Genomic DNA, 9,534 nt, shown 5'->3' with positions numbered 1-9,534 from the left:
CTGGGGTCTTCCTAAAGCCTGTCCCTCCTCCTCTGCAACCTCACGCCAGCAGAGCTCTGTACGGGTTGGGGGGCAACGAGGCGGAGGGGGTTACAGCTTCTCCAGCAGCAATTTAAATATTCATTATTAGTATTGTCCTGTGAAATGGAAGAGTTTAAGCCTGGGAGGACCTCGCTGAGCGGTTCAGCTCCTCTCCTGGGCTGAGGGTTAAAGAGGCTTTCTGCAATGGCTGAGCAGGGCCAGATCCAGGACATGTGCTTTGAGAACCTCCGTTGGAAAGCCAATGGGATGTGAACATGTGCATTTAGGAGTCATAGAATCATGGAATGGTTTGGGTTGGAAGGGACCTTAAAGCCCATCCAGTGCCACCCCCTGCCCTGGGCAGGGACACCTCCCACCAGACCAGGTTGCTCCAAGCCCCGTCCAATCTGGCCTTGAACCCCTCCAGGGATGGGGCAGCCACAGCTTCTCTGGGCAACCTGGGCGTTTTTGGGGTACCTGGTAGCGCTCTCCACCCACAGAGACCTGGATGCTACTGCTCAAATTTAGTTATTGATGTTCCCTTAAGCCAAGCTGGTTACTTCTATTCCCTTTGTAGCCAGCGGAGGAAAAAGTGGTGTTTCAGGGGCTGATTCATTGTATGCTGAGGTGGATGGTTAAATTCTGCCCATCACCAGCTTTGCTCTCACCATGATGTTGGTGCAGATGGTGGTGCTTCTGGTTCTTGAGCTGTGCTGGTCCCTCTTCCCCACCGCTGTGCCGCAGTTGTGTCCTTCAAAAGGGACCTGAGCCCTGTCCAACCGAGCTGCTGCCTCTGGTATGAGGAACATAGACATTGAGCTTAAAAGAACAAATTAAGGCAACTGAGAGCAAGAGGGGAACCAGCAGAGCATCCCCCCTGTGCCATCAGGTCCCTGTGCCCGGGCTGCCACAGACCTGTTGAGGTTTCTTTTTTAAAAGCACATAGATGCTGAGCTGCACCGTATTTTTTTTTATATATATATATACACACACATACATATATGTGATATTCCTTTTAAATCTCTAATTTTTTTTTAACTATTGTAAATGCTGTACATTTGTATAAATAAATGTTTTAAATATTCAGATGGTGTGAGGTGTCTGATAACCACGTACAATTGCCATCACCATCCCCGCTCTTTGCTGCGGTGCCACCCCCTGTGCTGGGACACTGCTGCCTGCTCCCCGTCTCCCTTTTCCTTTCTGCGGTGTCCTACTAGCAAAAAAAAAACAAACAAAAAAAAACCACAACCCAAAACAACCAAAAAGCCCCCTGAAAGAGCTATATTTAGAGCGTTTTGGTTTAACTCCCACCATGGCTAATTAATCTTCCCCATGGTTTCCTCCTATCGAGCTCCCATGGTTATTTGTTGCAAATTGGTTTATACTGGGCGTTTAAATAAAATAAGCCTGAGGCTGTTCCTGTTTAGTTTGTGACACCCAGATCTTCCTTTCCCTCCTCCTCTCTGGGAAAGCTTTACGTTTTCCATGACTGTGCTGCCACACTAACTTACTCCCAGTGCATTCTGCAGTCATTTCTAATTTCTACTCTTGAAAGCAACACTCACTTGGATGTCAACAACTTCATTTAGCTAATGAAAAGTTTTGGACAGAGATATTTATGGGTAATACAAAGAAGGTATAAGCCAAGTCTAAAAAAAAAATAAAAAAAATATGGAGATACATGAGTTAAAGATATAAAAACTATAGCTGTATTATGGGATATTCTGACAGGTCTCTTTTTCCCCTTATGCTAAGTGTACAGAAGGGAATTTACTTGCTTTTCCTGAGTTCTGATAAAGGCTGTTCCATCCCAGTAACTGCTCCAGCAGTGGGAAAGGCTAAGCTGAGGCCCTCCTGGCCCCAGGAGGTGAAGATACAGCAAAGGCAAAAAAAAATAATAAACTGCTGTTTGCAAAGGTATAATAACAGGAAAACAGTATTGATGGGGAGTAGAACACGCAAAACCGTAGTCCCAAAATAAGTTTCTCTCCAGAAGTTCAGCATTTGGCACACCTGTGGCTTACGAACGTGCCTTGAGGGACGAGACTATGTCATCACACTTCAAGAGGTGTCTCTGGAAACACCAGTCCCTGCACAGGGCCAGGGACACACCGGCCCCCGGGGCATGCAGCACTTCTCGAGCTCAGTGCTTGAATCACTTATTTTCAGCCTTACAGCGCCGTGAGCAGAAGGCAGATGGTGGCTGACAAAAACACTTTGCCTTCATTTCCGCAAAGCAGTTGAATTAATTGTTGGTAAAGACAATGCAGCTTGATTGAGTAGCTCTTTTCCTTCCCTTAAACACCACCAGACACAGCCTTCGCCTGCTTTCGGGGGCATCAAGCAGCCCAGCACAGCTTTCAGCAGCCCACTTCATGCAAAACCTCTGCCCTGCAGCACCCAAAGCGATGCTGAACCTCCTGTTATCACCAACAATTTTTTGAGACCCAGGACCCTCTTCTCCATTGCCAGCCAAAATCCAACACAGTCCCCAAAAAAACCCCCAGTTTGGACTAACTGGCACGGCAAAGCTTCTGAGAGCATTTCCTCCCCTCCCTCCCCCTTAAAAAGGCTCAACCAACCAGTAAAGGTTATGCCCCAAAGTGTCTCCTTAACACCTGGAGGTTCCCATATGTTCCCTTTCCAAGCTGGGGAGAGGACTCTGCATCACAACCTGCTCCTTCCACCAGAAACCGCCAACAAGTTGGACTCTGACTCTGGTAAATGGTCTCACCATCCCTATACGTAGCTATTGGGAAAGGAAATGGAAAATGTACTTAAAATATGCATAATCAATGGCAAGCGTAAGTTAACTCTCATGATCTGAAGGTGCAAATCTTGGACATGGTAATGCCCGAAGTGGTATCAATTCAGAATTAAAAAACAAGATGGGAACCATCCCTCTGAATCCTGGTCCACCCCACAGCATTACAATTCCAGATGCGTGTCAAAATGGGCTTCCAATTTTTGTTGCCAACCTTATTAGACCATTTGATTGGTTCTTGTACCAATGTCTCTTTGCTCCTCTCCGAGTGGGATTCCCCTTGACATGAATCCCAAAGTCCACTTGGATTCCTCCTAACACAACCATCAGCCACCCATTGCCCAGGTTGATCCAATGATATCATTCCTTTAGTATTGACATTATATATTTGAAAGCATTTTAAATATATCTCTTTCAGCTCGCATGTATTTAGAAGGTTTAAGGTTTCTTATCCCTTTTTTAAGATTTCATCAGGTTTTAGACAGCTAACATTTACGCATTTCATCACACGGAGCTCAAACCTACAAGTCTTAGACTTGAAAAAAAAATAGCAGGGTATCTTCAAGGTGATGGAGCCTATTCACAAGAAAAGCAAACAAACCCAACGTGGGGCTGAGGACACTGGAAAAACAAAGAAAGTGATATCAAGCTGTCAAAAAACCCCAACCTTCCAGAGGTTTTTACGCTGAGAAAAGCAGCCTGAAAGAGCCAGATTTACTGATGTTTATAAACACTTCATTACTCTCCAATGTAAAATTGAGATAGCTTTTTGTCGGGCTGCAGCTGTGTCTATCAAGCTTTACTGAAGACAGGCTAAACCTCAACAACTTGTCAGTCCACGTGTGTTAGAAATGACTAACCCCACCCTCCTACCCAAAAAGTGTTGATTTGGGACCGCGGCAAGGGGCTGCTGGCCAATATTTGAAGTAACTATTTTAAAGGGGTAATTTACTCAGTTTTTTTCCTTTAAAAATGTAAATAACCCTCCTGCTGTGAGGCTGTGTGCCACACGGCACTGCATCCTGACAAAGCCAAAGAAAAAAGCTGCACCTAAAGCCCATGGCAGGAGTCAGAAGAACATGGGGGTGCTGTTGCTGACCCCATAAAGGACCACCTGGGATGGGTATTTCTTACTGCTCAACCTCAACTAATGTCTTAGCAACCTGAGCACAAGGTAGGGGACAACGCACATGGCCATACATGGCTTTTTTACAATCAAAATGGTGGTTTGTCACCCAAAAACGTCCACTCTGATAGGCTAAGAGAGTTGGGGTTGTTCAGCCTGGAGAAGAGAAGGCTCTGGGGAGACCTTGGAGCCCCTTCCAGTCCCTCAAGGGGCTCCAGGAAAGCTGGGGAGGGACTCTTGATGAGGGAGGGGAGCCATAGGAGGAGGGGGAAGGGTTTGACACTGAAAGAGGGGAGATTGAGATGAGATCTGGGGAAGAACTTCTTTACTGTGAGGGTGGTGAGAGCCTGGCCCAGGTTGCCCCGAGAAGCTGTGGCTGTCCCGTCCCTGGAGGGGTTCAAGGCCAGGTTGGACGGGGCTTGGAGCAACCTGGTCTGGTGGGAGGTGTCCCTGCCCAGGGCAGGGGGTGGCACTGGATGATCTTTAAGGTCCCTTCCAACCCAAACCATTCTCTGATTCTGTTTTCTCCAGGGGAAATATATTCCAAAAAGTTCATTTCTGAACATTTTCTACCAGTCACCACTCAGTCTCTACGGGATATCACTGTGACATAAAACCCTCCCCAAAGCCCAGCCCTCAGCCTACGTTTGCTTTTCTCAAAGCTTTCCCAATCTGCCAGACGCTGCGGTTTTAGCGGTGGAGATTACTTTCCCGGTGAAGCATAACACCCAGATGCATGAAATTTCAGTCTCCTAATCCTGTTAGGGTCATGTCCTGCCCCCCCCGCCCCCAGCCTCCGCACCGAGGAGACCTTTGTGTTTGCGCGGCTCCTGAAATCGCAGCCTGAGCTCTACTGCAAAAAAACCAACCCCAGCCTTAAAGCCAGAATTGCCATTACCAAGGTGAAGGGCTACTATTTTAAAGACACCACAGCAGCCCGTGGAAGATAAAAGCCGCAGTCTGTTTGCGACTATTATTTAGTCCCAGTTTTTATGTGGATTGGCAGATTTAGGTGCCGGCCTCAACGCTCCACCACCAGCTTTTGGCTTTTCTCCAGTTAAGACCGTGGTTTCATTCCTTAATGGACTACGGTGGGATACTTGTCAACAGGAAAAAAGAACCAAGTGGATATTTCTTTCTTATCCTCGCCATGGGCGTTAGCGTGCAGCAGAATACCTCCTTCACTACGCTAGAAATTTGGGAATAATGGATGCTCTTTCAGTTAAGTTTTCGTTTCTTTCAACAGGTCTTCGGAACCGTTTGTTGTTGGTTTTTTTTTTTCGGAATAGGAGGGAGCAGGGATGGAAGGGGCTCATTTCATTGACATTTTGCTCCTCAACGAAATGACATCGATGACTCAAAGACATTGACATCGGGCATCTTTTCAGACTCCCAGAGCAGGGGATGGACCTGATGGTCTCCCGAGGCTGCTTCCAACACCAAATGTTCAATGAGTCTGCAGCAATTCTTCAGCGTCAGACCCAGCGGAAACATAAAACGATAACCAACGGCTGGCAGAGAGGAAATATCCACAATTTGCCAGTACGTGGCGTACCAGTTAATCCGACCTATCGGTTTTGTTTGTGGAAGCATTTGTGAAAATCCTCCCTTATCAAGGAACGTTCTATGTTCAAAGACCGATTTTTCAGTCTCTGATCCTGTGCGTGAACGGAAAACCTCGACTTGTGTACGAGCCAGGCAGGCACACTACTAGCCACTTGTCTATAAGTGCCACACTTATTTATATATATTATATGCCATATATATATGGCTCTTCAGAAAAATGAGGACAGGACACGCGTATGGAGAAGGAGGAGTTGGTCACGGACCATTGCTGGACATGCAGAGTCTGTAGGGAAAGTCTACGGTCCACACCATAGTGCCTAATAAATAGTTTTCCAAATAGAACAACCGACTCCATATTATTGAGGTTTTAGTTAAGAAAAAAGGAAAAAACTGGTAAAAGCAATAGGAGGTGTGTGGCTCTCATGTCTTTCACGAGACTAGCTGGAAGAGCAGCGGCTTTGCAGGCCTCAAAGATCAAACCCCAGGCACTGGTGGGCCAGCCCCACATCTGTCCCCGTTTCTGAGGAATATTTGGGTCATTAAACTGGACATTTTCCCTTGGGAAGGGACAAGACACTGGCAGAGAGGCACGCCTGCACAAGCAGTACTCCCGGGAGCCGTTTTAGGAACGCCACGGTCACGTTTTTGCATTGATGGTGGGGATCAGAGGAGCAGCAGGAGGAGAAGGGGCACGAACTGGGGGTCCCATCACCCAAACTCTGCCGGCTTGTACCCACATCCTCCCAAACCCCAAGCTGAACGTCACGCATTGCTCTGGACAACTTTCATAAATAACAGGATGGAGTTAAATACCCGCGTTTCCTTTGATTCCTACTCTGATTCCTGCCTGTAAGAATTACTAATGTTATTGTCTATGCTTTTGCTCTAAATTCTGAACTTTTCCGATCTTTCTCTCTCCTCTCTCCCAGACTCCAAAGTACCAAGTCAGCAATGACCCTGCCCTCTCCCCTCACACCCAGATTTCCTTCTCCGTGCCTCCACACAAATGTACCTCACTCCTGCACCTCTGCATCTTCTCATTATTTACCACCAAACCCCTACTTTTCAACATTCCTGAAACCTCAAGCACTTCTGGAATTAAAACATATTTATCACACACCACTTCCCCCTTAAGGAAGCAAAGATCACTGGACAAAATAAAAAGAGGAATATATCTAACTCCTGTAAGTAAACAAAGCAGTCCTGAAAATAAATACATTTATCATGAGCTTGCCAACTCCACACCAGTGTTTAAGTTCTGTTCAAATTAGTAAATTATTTGGGTCAAGATTTTTCAGCTTCGGGTTTTCCGGTGCCGAGCAGGAGCCGTGTGGTCTCTGCAGCAAAGCCAGCCCTCAGGAAACCCCAGCCGGTACAAAACCACCCACGTATTTTAGCAACACTTGATCTACACGAATGTCTTGAGGCTTTTTTTTTTTTTAACTCCTGTCACCACATCAGCTTCTCGGCAAAGACCGTGTCAGGCGTCACGCTTGGGTCTCCTCAGAGGGAGAGCAGGAATTCATGCGACCACATTGGGCTGCCCTTCTCCTGAGCCCTGTCCTCCCCCACCAGAAAAAGCTCCTCCAAAACCTGCAGGACCAGGACATTTATAGGGTCTTCCCTGTCCCAAGACCGAAGTACTCATACAGCAATTTAAATTATTTTCACAATATTCAGAGCCAAGAGCATCTCCCAGGCATAACTTACCCCCGTCGAGGTGACAACATCTACCAAACCCTCTCAGAAGAGGCAGGATTAATGCAGCAGAGTGAGAGAGGTCCCACCACAGGACAGGTCGGGCTGGGGGGGGGACCAGCTGCAGGCCGTTGAGCCCCCATTACCCACCTGGGGAAAACCTGCCTCCCCAGTAACCAGTGGGCGAAGGGAGGGGCATCTGTTTAACGAGCAAATTGGGTTTTTTCTGTGTCTTGCAGCAAATCCGACGTTGCTCTCTATTATTATACTCTTAAATGGGTTTTTTTTTGCGTTTGAGTGCAACGTTTAGGATGTGATGATGAGAACACGATTCAGTCTCAGTTAAGGCACATGCTGGTGTACGTACCCCACGGTTAAACCACGTGTATTGACAGGACACAGAAAACACGGCAAAAATAAACCTTTCCTCCCTAAAATGAGCCTAAGCAGTATATATATCACCAACGCTGCATGTGTCCCCTGGCAAGGAGCTGCTCCTGACAAAGAGGGCCGTCAGATGCCGTTATTCCCCTGCAAACAAAGAGAATTATAACAGAGCAGCATCCCATGAAAAAGCCAACACATAACTTATTCTCGCAGCTGATAGAAGAGACTGTTGTCCTGGGGCAGCTGCTGCGAGCCCCGGGTGCTGTGTGTGCGAGTATGGGCATGTAGCTCCTGGATAACTTCCAGATTTATGGAAAAGTCCCCCTACGCAAGTGCCAGCCTGCACGGAAACTTCAGGGCACAACGGGTTCCAAGCGACCCGCTCGGAACAGCAAAATCACACACCCACAGCAACGTTTAACCTCCCTCCACGGATTAAAGTACCATGAGCTGTACCTTTATTTGGTGGAAATTACAGCAGCTCTGCTGGCTCCAACGACATAATTTCAAGCAGGTGACCAACTGCCCCCAAAAGTGTGGATTTTTTTAAAAAAAAAAAAAAATCAAAACCCAAAACCAGGTCATATCAGAGGCAGCAATTAGTGCTCAGGTGTAGCTGAGGTCTTGATGGCTGAAGTTCTTCCAGCACAGGAAGGACACGGACCTGTTGGAGCGGGGCCAGAGGAGGCCATGGAGATGCTGGGAGGGCTGGAGCCCCTCTGCTGGGAGGACAGGCTGAGAGAGTTGGGGGGGTTCAGCCTAGAGAACACAAGGCTCCGGGGAGACCTTCGAGCCCCTTCCAGTCCCTATAGGGGCTCCAGGAGAGATGGGGAGGGACTCTTGATGGGGGAGGGGAGCCATAGGAGGAGGGGGAAGGGTTTGACCCTGAAAGAGGGGAGATGGAGATGAGATGTGGGGAAGAACTTCTTTGCTGTGAGGGTGGTGAGAGCCTGGCCCAGGTTGCCCAGAGAAGCTGTGGCTGCCCCATCCCTGGAGGGGTTCAAGGCCAGGTTGGAGGGGGCTTGGAGCAACCTGGTCTGGTGGGAGGTGTCCCTGCTCAGGGCAGGGGGGCATGACTGTCCAGATCCTCTGTAGAGCCTTCCTACCCTCAAGTAGATCAACAGTCCCACCCTACTCGGTGTCACCTGAGAACTTACTGAGAGTACACTCCATCCTCTCACCCAGATCATTGGTGAAGACATTAAAGAGAACTGGCCCCAACACCGAGCCCTGAGAACCACCACTGTGACCAATATAAAGCCATATTCTAAAACCTGCACTCTTACATGAGGATGGATCATAAATAAATCAACAAATTCACCGAACTGAACCGAAGTAGCTGAGGAGTTGGAACAGACTCCTCCACACACAATCCTCAATCTGTTAAAATACTGTACTTCTGTCCTCCCCACCACACAATCAACACAACTCTTTACAATTACCTTGTACTGTGGCACACCTTAAACATGAACATTCATGGCACTGAAAACCACGTAAACTTCCCACTTGCTACAAGCAAAAACATTTTTGGTACTTGCTACTTTGACATTTCTACCAGGGAAAAGCTAGGGCTGAGTGGAAACCTCAAGAGCCTTCAGGTGGAAAGAGAAAAGATCCCAATCACTACACTGAAGACCTCAAGACACTTAAGTATCTTTAAGTATTAGGAGAGAAAAAGACAACTCTCTTTTTTTTTTTTTTCCTTTAATAGTAATTCTGTGGGAAGAGATTTAGCTCCGTTCCTCGTACCTCAGGGTGCCTAAATGACAGATATTTCAACTATAACATTTCTTTAGCTTTTTGACTACTTCTAGACTTGCATGATTTTGAGCAGATTCATTCATATTTTGAGCATGTTGCTAAGTAAAGATACGTGACCTTACATACAACAGCTCTTCTCAGGTGTTCCGTTTCTTTACTCCAGAAAGGAATTAACTGTGTAACACAAAAAGTTGTTTTGCTTTTTATT

Source organism: Numenius arquata, chromosome 3, assembly GCF_964106895.1.
Source record: "Numenius arquata chromosome 3, bNumArq3.hap1.1, whole genome shotgun sequence".
Classification (NCBI taxonomy): Eukaryota; Metazoa; Chordata; class Aves; order Charadriiformes; family Scolopacidae; genus Numenius; species Numenius arquata.
This window is presented reverse-complemented; position numbering follows the sequence as displayed.